Source organism: Hypanus sabinus, chromosome 8, assembly GCF_030144855.1.
Source record: "Hypanus sabinus isolate sHypSab1 chromosome 8, sHypSab1.hap1, whole genome shotgun sequence".
Taxonomy (NCBI): domain Eukaryota; kingdom Metazoa; phylum Chordata; class Chondrichthyes; order Myliobatiformes; family Dasyatidae; genus Hypanus; species Hypanus sabinus.
Window position 1 is genome coordinate 158,456,537 of NC_082713.1, and position 9,449 is coordinate 158,465,985.

General features: G+C 41.5%; 1 pseudogene; it reads left to right on the top strand.

Moving 5' to 3' along the window:
- Window positions 1–976: 976 nt before the first annotated feature.
- LOC132397687 (ferritin heavy chain-like) lies at window positions 977–7,435 on the top strand (annotated as a pseudogene).
- The last annotated feature ends 2,014 nt before the right edge of the window (window positions 7,436–9,449 follow it).

A 9,449-nucleotide genomic window follows, 5' to 3' on the forward strand; every position in this document is an offset into this window, starting at 1 on the left:
AAGTGTGTGCGTATTAACATTAAGTGTGTATGTATATATATAATAGTTAAGTTAAATAAGTAGTGCAAAAATATATAAATAAGTAGTGAGAGGTCATGTTCATGAGTTCAATGTCCATTTAGAAATTGGATGACGGGGGAAGAAGCTGTTCCTAAATCACTGACTGTGTGCCTTCAGGCTTCTGTACTTCTTCCACAATAGTAAAAATGACAAACTTGTTTAGTTACTTAAAATGAAAAGAAATTAACTTATTTAATCTTAAAGTATTGAGTAATAAGAACATTGGAATTGGGAGCAGGAGTTATTCATGGGAGAACTTATAGTTGACTCTATCGAGTCTCCTATCAAAATCAATGCTGATCTTGAAGCTTTGTGCCATTTTAATTTCCAGTTATCTATCAGTCTTCACCTCCAATAACCTCAACAACTGAACTTGAACAGCTCTCAGTGACTGATGGTTCCAAAGATTTGTTATACTCTGGGTAAAGAAACTTCTCAGCTCAAGATTCTTAAACTGTGACCTTCGGTTTAACACTTCCTAATCAAGTGAAACACTGCCTCCCCCATACCCATCCTGCTAGGCCTTGAAAGGAGCTTGTTAGCTTCGATTAAATCACCTCTCACTCTCCCACATTCTAGATAATACAGGTACAGGATACAAAATGTCTCTTCATAGAAATAGGAAACAGCCATAGTCCTATTTACAGATAGCCAGGCAAGGGTCATATACATCTGATATAAACTGAAACCAAGCCTCTGTTGCTGTACCAGCTGGTAATTTAATTCCCTTAGTCTCCCCGTGAACACATAAAAATAAACAATGGCTAGCAATGAGTGAGAGGTGTTGTCAGCTGTTCTGGGCACTGTCCTTGAACTATAATGTTCATATTAACAGCAAAAGAAAACAATGGAAATACTTAGCATCTAAAATAGACCCTGTGGAGAGAGAAAAAGAGTTAGCCTTTCAACGGATTCGATGAGGCTGAGAAAGGTAGGAGGTCAGGAAAGGGCAGATGAGTAAGTCAGTGTCATTACAGGATGTTCTCATTTTAATCATGAGCCATTTTACAATCTATGCCCAATTCTTCAGCTTTTTCATCCCACACCGTGATGACCTGAGGTTCTTCACTTCCTCGTTGAACTCATCACCACATCAAACAACTTCTCGTTTAACTCTATGGCCTATCTTCCAGCACATTCTGGGAGCTGTGAGACAGCCCCTGTTTCAGTCCTTCTCTCAGTTTTTTCTAGTACATCAATGGGTTCTGGTGCCCTGTTCAACACATCCAAAATGCTGGAGGAACTCAACTAGTAAGGAAACATCTAGGGAGATGCTGCCAGACCCGCTAAGTTCCTCCGGCATTTTGCAGACATTGATTCAGATTTCCAGCATTGACAGTCTCTCGTGTCCCCTTGGCGCTGTGTTCTGCTCAAAGCTTTCATCACTTTCGCTACTAATTTCCACACCACTCTCACTTTCACACAGCCCATCTCTGACACTTTCAAATGACATCAGTTTGTTTCAAGTGCTAGATATATCACATTAAGCTGTTCTCCTTCAGGTTAAATATAGCATCTTTTAAATAACTATCTGAAGTCAGAAAGGTTTCAGAATAGGATAGAAATCATCTTTAGAGGCAATTGCCACAAAACATACTTTGGAACATGATACTCAAATACTTTGATGACACAAGAACAAACTCCTGGTTCTTTATACAACTTTTTTAAACTTTCAGAACAATGGAGATACAGTATCTGAAGGTCACCAGCCAAAGCCTAGCTGTACTTGAATGACTGTGGTCTTTTTGATGAAAGTACTCCTCCAATACAGTTGGTAAGGCTGTTCCATGACTTAGACTCAATACTGATATCTTTTGAAACCAGGATGGCGTGCAATTTGAGGGAAAGCTGAAGGTGGTGGATTTCCCCTACACCTGCTGCCCTTTTCCTTTCTGATAGCTGAGGCCCAGACTAAGCACAGTGTATGTTTTTGAGATAGTACAGATTGGCTGTCACAGTGTGCTGGTGGTGGAGAGATTGAATATTTTGTGGAGTGGTTGGCATCAGATCTTCCTTGCAACATGCTTTACAAAATATAATGTGATAATGATATTTATTGGTCTCAGTTCAATTTAGTTGTGATTACCATTGCAGATCATTCTGCTTGTAGCACAGATTCAAGCGCCGGCTGGTGATGTAGTGGCATCCGCACCAGACATCGAGGTGGATGGTGCCCGGTTTGAATTTGGCCGGCTACTTGCACACTTTCCATTCGTGCTGGGTTGAACATTGAGGTAGCAATTCGGCCTCATAAAAAACAGACACATGCTAAAGAAACAGCAAGGTTGGCGCCCAATGTGCCACAAGGCGTAGAGTGGAACAGCAGTTTCAAATATCGTTTCTATTATTCCTTTAAATTTTAAGAGATGTGCATACTCAGGTTTTTTAGCACTATGAAATGAAGTAATTAATGCATCATTTTACAAAACATATAGTAAACTACATGAAATAAGAGGTACTTCCTCTATATAAAGGATGCCTTTGATGGTTTATGTCACTCAACATTACTCTGTTAGGAGTAGCTATTCTTACAAATGCAAGTTGCTAGAAAGAGGCACAAAATGTAGGTAGAAAAGTGTCCTCGCTGGGTCTCAACACCTTCCTCTGCAACTGGATACTGGACTTCTTAACAGTAAGGCCATAGTCAGTCTGTGTGGGCAGCAATATCTCTTGTCCAGTGCATTGGTGCTTCCCCAAGGCTGTGACACTGTGTCACAGGATCCAGCTCAAACCGTGTCATCGAGTTTGCGGATGACACAACAGTAGTTGGCCTTATCAAGAACGCTGATGAGACGGAGTATAGAGAGGAAGTGGAGCGTTTGGTAGATTGGTGTGAGAAGAACAACCCAAGCCTGAATGTGGAGAAGACAAAGGAAATTATTGTGGACTTTAGTAAGGTACAGACGAACATCCCTCTGTGCAAATACATGGGTCCTCCGTAGAGAGAGTTCAGAGCACCAAGTTCCTGGGAGTTCATACCGATGACCTCACATGGTCCCTTAGCATCACATCCCTTAACAAAAAGGCACAACGGCACCTCCACGTTCTAAGAAAACTGAGGCAAGCAAGGCTTCCAGCCCCAGAAGTCCCTATAAAGGATTGTGAGAAATGGGGAGAGGATCATTGGAGTCTCCGTACCATACATCAGGAACATTATCGGGGCCTCTACTATTAACAAGGATCCCACCCATCCATCCAGCATCCTCTTTGACTTTCTACCATCAGGCAAGAAACTGTGAAGCATAAAAACAAGAACGGTCAGGATGAGAAACAGTTTCTTCCCCCAATCCATCAGGCTGCTGAACTTCCTACCATATCATATTTGAAGTGACACTGGTTAACCTGTTCCAGTACAATATTTAATATTAATACACTTCAGTTTGTTATTTATGTGTGATTCATCTGTGAGTCTTATCCTTACCTTCTTAAGTTATCGTATGTTATGTGCTTTACACCCCAGTTTGAAGAAATGTCTCATTTCTATGTACATTATATGGTTATATACATGTATATAGTTAAATAACAATAAACTTCACTTGACTTGTTGACCTGATATCTCTGCTGTCCAGTGAGACAACCACAATGTGTCATCAACTCAACTCTCTTTAGACTCCTACAACCTGGTATGCCTCCTACGTCTACTTACGTATGCTTACTTCGATCGGGATGATGTGGCGTTGAAGAACTTCGCCAAGTTTTTTTTAAAGATCAATCCCAGGAGGAGCGGGAACATGCAGAGAAGCTGGTCAAATTCCAAAACCAACGTGGAGGACGTGTTATTCTCCAGGACGTTGCAAAACCTGACCGAGATGAATGGAGCAACAGCCTGGAAGCAACGCGGTGCACTCTTCACCTGGAGAAGACTGTGAACCAGTGTCTCCTGGAGCTCCACAAGCACGACGCTCATATTTGCGACTTCCTGGAGACCCACTTCTTGCATGAGCAGGTCGAAGCCATCAAGAAGCTTGGAGACATGATCACCAACCTGACCCGCATGGTGGCGCCCCAGAACGGCCTGGCCGAGTACCTATTTGACAAGCATACACTGGGAGAGAGCAGCTAAAACGCCAAACCTCAGGAAATCAGTGTGCCTCTTCTACTTTCAGTATACTTCAATACCTTTCTCTTCATAGATGATTATTTTAATTCTGGGTCAGTTTTTTGGTAATGTCATTTTTGAATTGGGTGTTAACTTGTTTGTGAAGTAAGTGAAAAGGTATTTCTACTGTGAGATTTTTCGATCTTTGTACCTGGTTTCTAAAAGACAAAGTTGTTGTAAACCATGTGGCACAACTGAAGATCTGTTGTTTAAATAAAAGTTGGTTAAAAAGAAAAAAAAATTCCTACAACCTTCTGCAGAGCACGGGGGTAGCCATGGACACTTGCATTACCCCTAGATACAATCGACTTTTTGTTGGCCACGTGGAATAGGCCTTGCTCCAAGCCTACTCCAGCACACACCACCAAAACTTTCCCTGCAGCATCAATAATTGTGTTGGTGCTACTTCTTGCACTCGTGCAGAACTTGTCCATTTTTCCATCTTTTTTTTTTACTAATTTCCACCCTGCCCTCAAATTCATTAGATCTGTTCTGACATTTCCTTCTCTGAACCCTTCTGTCTCCCTCTCAGGAGAAAGATTTGCCACCGACTTCTGAAAGCCCACCAACTTCCAGAACAGCATCTTCGACTATACGTCCTCCCACGCTGCTCCCTGCAAGAATGCTGACCCTTACTCTCACTTTCACCTGCTCTCATTTTCCTGGAATTTCGTTCTGCTTCCAGAAAGGATGGCTTCCCTCTGACATAGCCCACAAATACATTTCTTCCACGTACTCTCACTCCACCCAATTCTACAGACAGAACAGAGATTCCCTTGGTCCTTGCCTTCTGCCACACTAGTCTCCACATCCAACATATTATCCTCCGTCATGTCTGCCAGCTCCAATGTGATCCCATCATCAGTCACATCTTCTGCCTTCCAACCCCACCACCTCCCTTTCTACCTTTCCCAGGGACACTCTCTTCATGGCTCCCTGGTCTACTCAACTCACCCGCAAGTTCCTCTGCAAGCATACGAGGTGCAACGCTGGTCCCTTAACCTCCTCCCCCACTACCATTAAAAAACCTAAACACACTTCCAAGTGAGGCAAAGGACTTCTGTGGGTCAGTGCTCACGATGTGGCCTCCTCTACATGGAGGAAATCAAGTGCAAACTAACCTGCAGACAACCTGCTTTTGCCCACAATGGCCATCTGGTTTGCATTTCATTTTAATTCACCTTCCAAACCCATACCAACTTGTTTGTCATTGACAAATGAAAACTGGAGGAATAACGGCTTATCTTCCCTTTGGACATTGAAACTTCCGATTTCAGGTACCGCACAAGCTCAAAATTATTTTCCCACACATGCTTTCCTATCCACCTAGGTTTCCTCTCCCTTTGTTCATCTTTCTTATCCCCTTCCCTCCCCCCACTCATGTGGTTTCATCTGTGCATTGTTCCGTTTCCACTTACCAGCCATTGACCCACCACTCCTTCGCACTTTCTTCCAAGTGCTGATACAGGATCTTAAACCAAAATGTCAACATATACCTTTTGACTCCACAGAGGCTGCTTGACGCACTGAGTTCCCCAGCATTGTTTTTTTTCCCCTTTGCCTTCAATGGAGCACATCCATGGGAACACCACCACCTACAAATTCCCCTCCAAGTCACACTAAACCCTGACTTAAAAGTATATTTTTGTTCTTTTATCACCTTTTGTCAGTTCTAAATCCTGGAACACTCTACCCAACAGCAATGGGAGAGTACATTCACTATAACAGCTGCAGCAGTTCAAAAGAAATCAGATTACCTCCATCACCTCAAGAGAAATTAGGTATGGGCAATCAATGAGACCAAACCCTGTAATTCATTAGAAGATACAAGATCCTGTCATTTCAATACTTGAACCTTTGACTTTGTCAGTCTTTGTTTAGACATAGCTGGTTTTTATAAGTTTGTCATTCTAAATCACTCAGGTGCTATTTTAAATTGAGTCATTGTGTTTTCAATAGTATGCTGTTCTGCACGAGCAATGACAATAAAGCTCAAAAAATATACAAATTCAGAATCAAATTTAACATCACTGGCGAATATCGTGATATTTGTTGTCTTTGCGGCATCAGTACAATGCAATACATAATAATAGAGGGAAAAAATGAACTACAGTATATAAATAAAAAAGGTAGATTAAATAAGTAGTGCAAAAGTAGAAATAAAAAAAGTGAGGTAGTGTTCATGGGTTCGACATCCAATCAGAAATTGGATGGCAGAGGGAAAGAGGCTGTTCTTGAATCATTGAGTGTGTGCCTTCAGGCTCCTGTACCTCCTTCCTGATGGTAGCAATGAGAACAAGGCATGACCTGGGTGATGGGGGTCCTTATTAATGATGTTTTCCTGTAAATGCCCACAAGAAAATGAAACTCAAGTGAGTATATGGTAGCATATGTATACTTTGATAATAATTTATTTTACTTTGACTTTATATGCATATCAAAACATTAACTGAACACACTCCAGACATGAAAAAACTTGTTCTGAGTATGTTTTCTTCTCTGAGATATTATAACATCTTATGCTGCATCGTTGCTTGCAACACTGCATTGGTTTATATAGCAGTCTTTCTGACGATAGCTGAGGAATGGACCTAAGGAAGTTTAACTCATTTGTTTATTAAGATGCCAATAATCTTTGTTTTCTAGAACAATTGCATTTAGTCTTTATTCAAAGCAAGCATATGGAGCAGCAGAACACTGTGAAGGGTACAGTATTTGCAAAAGGGATTAAAGGTGAAATATTATTAGGAAATCTGGAAGACAGTTAATTTCAAGGTCACCTTAACTGTAATTAATGAAATGCAGGACTAGATCTCAGCTTGGAATGTTTATATCCATCATCTAATTACCTACTGACACTGATCTGTCACTAGTGCAGAATAACGCTCCAACTTGGACCATTATGGAAAAATACATTACAATGATTACAATGAAACAACAAAGCCAGCATTTACTACATCGTAATGAAACGCGCTTATCTAATTCAATCGCCTTCTTCCTCAATAGTACTTAAGCTAACTGGAATTCTCTGCTTAGGAGCCTCAGTAAATGACAGATAAAGATTTAACTGTGGACATTCCAGTAATTGCTACTGCACATCAAAACCAAATTCTGCTAGTCAGACTGACATAAACCAGTTCAGAGTACTAACATGAATTCCAATCTCCAATTTCAGCCAACTCAGTACTGATGAAACTTTGATGTTCCGCACTGCTCTGCCTCGCCTAACCTGACACAATTAGCCATCACATCGTTATAAAAGCTTAACAGATGATGTCCTTGTTTTACTTATGTAATATAATCAGAAATTAACTAAGCTAGAAAGAACTGAATTAATCATACATCCCATATGAACCTACCTTCACTTGGGGCAGTCAACTAAATTACCTGCAAGTCTTTAGAATATAGGAGAGAATCTAGGTACCCAGGGGAATCTCACATGATCAAAGGAAGAATGGGCAAACATCACACAGATAGCAGCCAAGTTCAGGACTAAATACAGGTGACTGGCACTGTGTGACTACTGATCACACTTCATTTCTTAACACTTAGAACAAGCACAGGATTCTCTTTGTCCACACCTTCTACCTCACCAGCTTCCACATGTCCTCTGCAATTTCAATGTGATGTAACCACCCAGCATTCCAAAGGGACCGTTCATGCTGTGAGTCACTAGTTCACTCTTCCACCCTTTCCACCCTCCTACACAGAAGATACAACACCTGACCTTTTACATCTGTCCTTCCCACCAAGCATTCCTTCATTGCATTCCATTTGCTTGCATTTCTTCCAATTTGAGGTACTGTGATCAGAGCTCGTGTGTAGTCTGGTCTACGTTAAAGCAAATCATGCTACCGCTTTGCAAAACACTTCATTCAGTCTGTGAGTTTCTAATTCTTCCTTGCAGTGTCTTTGACTGCTTCACAGTATTCCAATGAAACCCAGAGCAAGCTCGAGAAGCAGCATCTCCCAAAATGGCACTTTATAGACAATAGACAATAGGTGCAGAAGTAGACCATTCGGCCCCTCGAGTCTGCACCGCCATTCTGAGATCATGGCTGATCATTCACTATCAATACCCAGTCCCTGCCTTGTCCCCATATCCCTTGATTCCCCTATCCATCAGATATCTATCCAGCTCCTTCTTGAAAGCATCCAGAGAATTGGCCTCCACCGTCTTCCGAGGCAGTGCATTCCACACCTCCACAACTCTCTGGGAGAAGAAGCTCTTCCTCAACTGTTTTAAATAACTGACCTCTTATTCTCAATCCATGCCCTCTGGTACTGGACTCTCAATCCATGTCCTCTGGTGCTGGATTCTCAATCCATGCCCTCTGGTACTGGAGCCCTTAGGACTTCATATTGAATTCAACAGTTTTGGATGGCTGCCTTCAGTTTGTATAGGAACAGACCATCCATTTTCCCTGACATCTCAGCCTTCCCCTTTTCCTAGTTCTCCCGGTAGGCAACAGGAAACTCAGTACCATGTATACAGACCAAACAGAGTGTACTGCAAGGTAATCAACCAAAGTGCATTTGGCTTCTCAGAAGTGGAGACTATGTAGTGACTGGAAATATTAATTATTTTATCTCTCAATACTAATGCTACCTGTTCCAATGGATGCCCAAAGCCCTTTGGTTTATGTCAGATATCCACATCTGCAGAGTCCATTCCTGCACTTTTGTTCTTTCTCCTCTATTCTCATCTCTTCCAACCAGATCCACACCACCAAGTTCAGGAACAGTTATTGCCCCTCATCCATCAGGTTCCTGAACCAGAGGTGTTAATTTCATTTGTCCCATCACTGAACTGTTCCCATAACCTATGGATTCACTTTCAAGGACTATTCATCTCATGATATTAATTGCTTATTTATTATTACTTTTTTCTTCTTTTTCTTTTTGTATTTACACAGTTTGCTAGGTTCTTTTGCACATTGGTTGTTCTCTGTCCTTCTTAGTGTGGTCTCTCTATTATGTCCCTTGTATTTTACTGTGATTGCCTGCAAGGAAATGAATCTCAGAATTGTGACATACTGTACCTTCACAATAAATTTACTTTGATCTTCTGCCTTGACCATCCTTAACACTGGCACCCACAAAGCAGTGGCCTCAACACCCACTCAACACCTCATTCATATACACACACACGACTATGGGGCCACATTCTCATCCAACTCCATCTACCAGTTTAACTTGTAGCTAAGATCATTGCAGTGGACAGTATCTGATATAATGTTAATCGGAGTGCAGGAAGGAGATAGAAGGCCTAGTGACATGCTGTCATGAC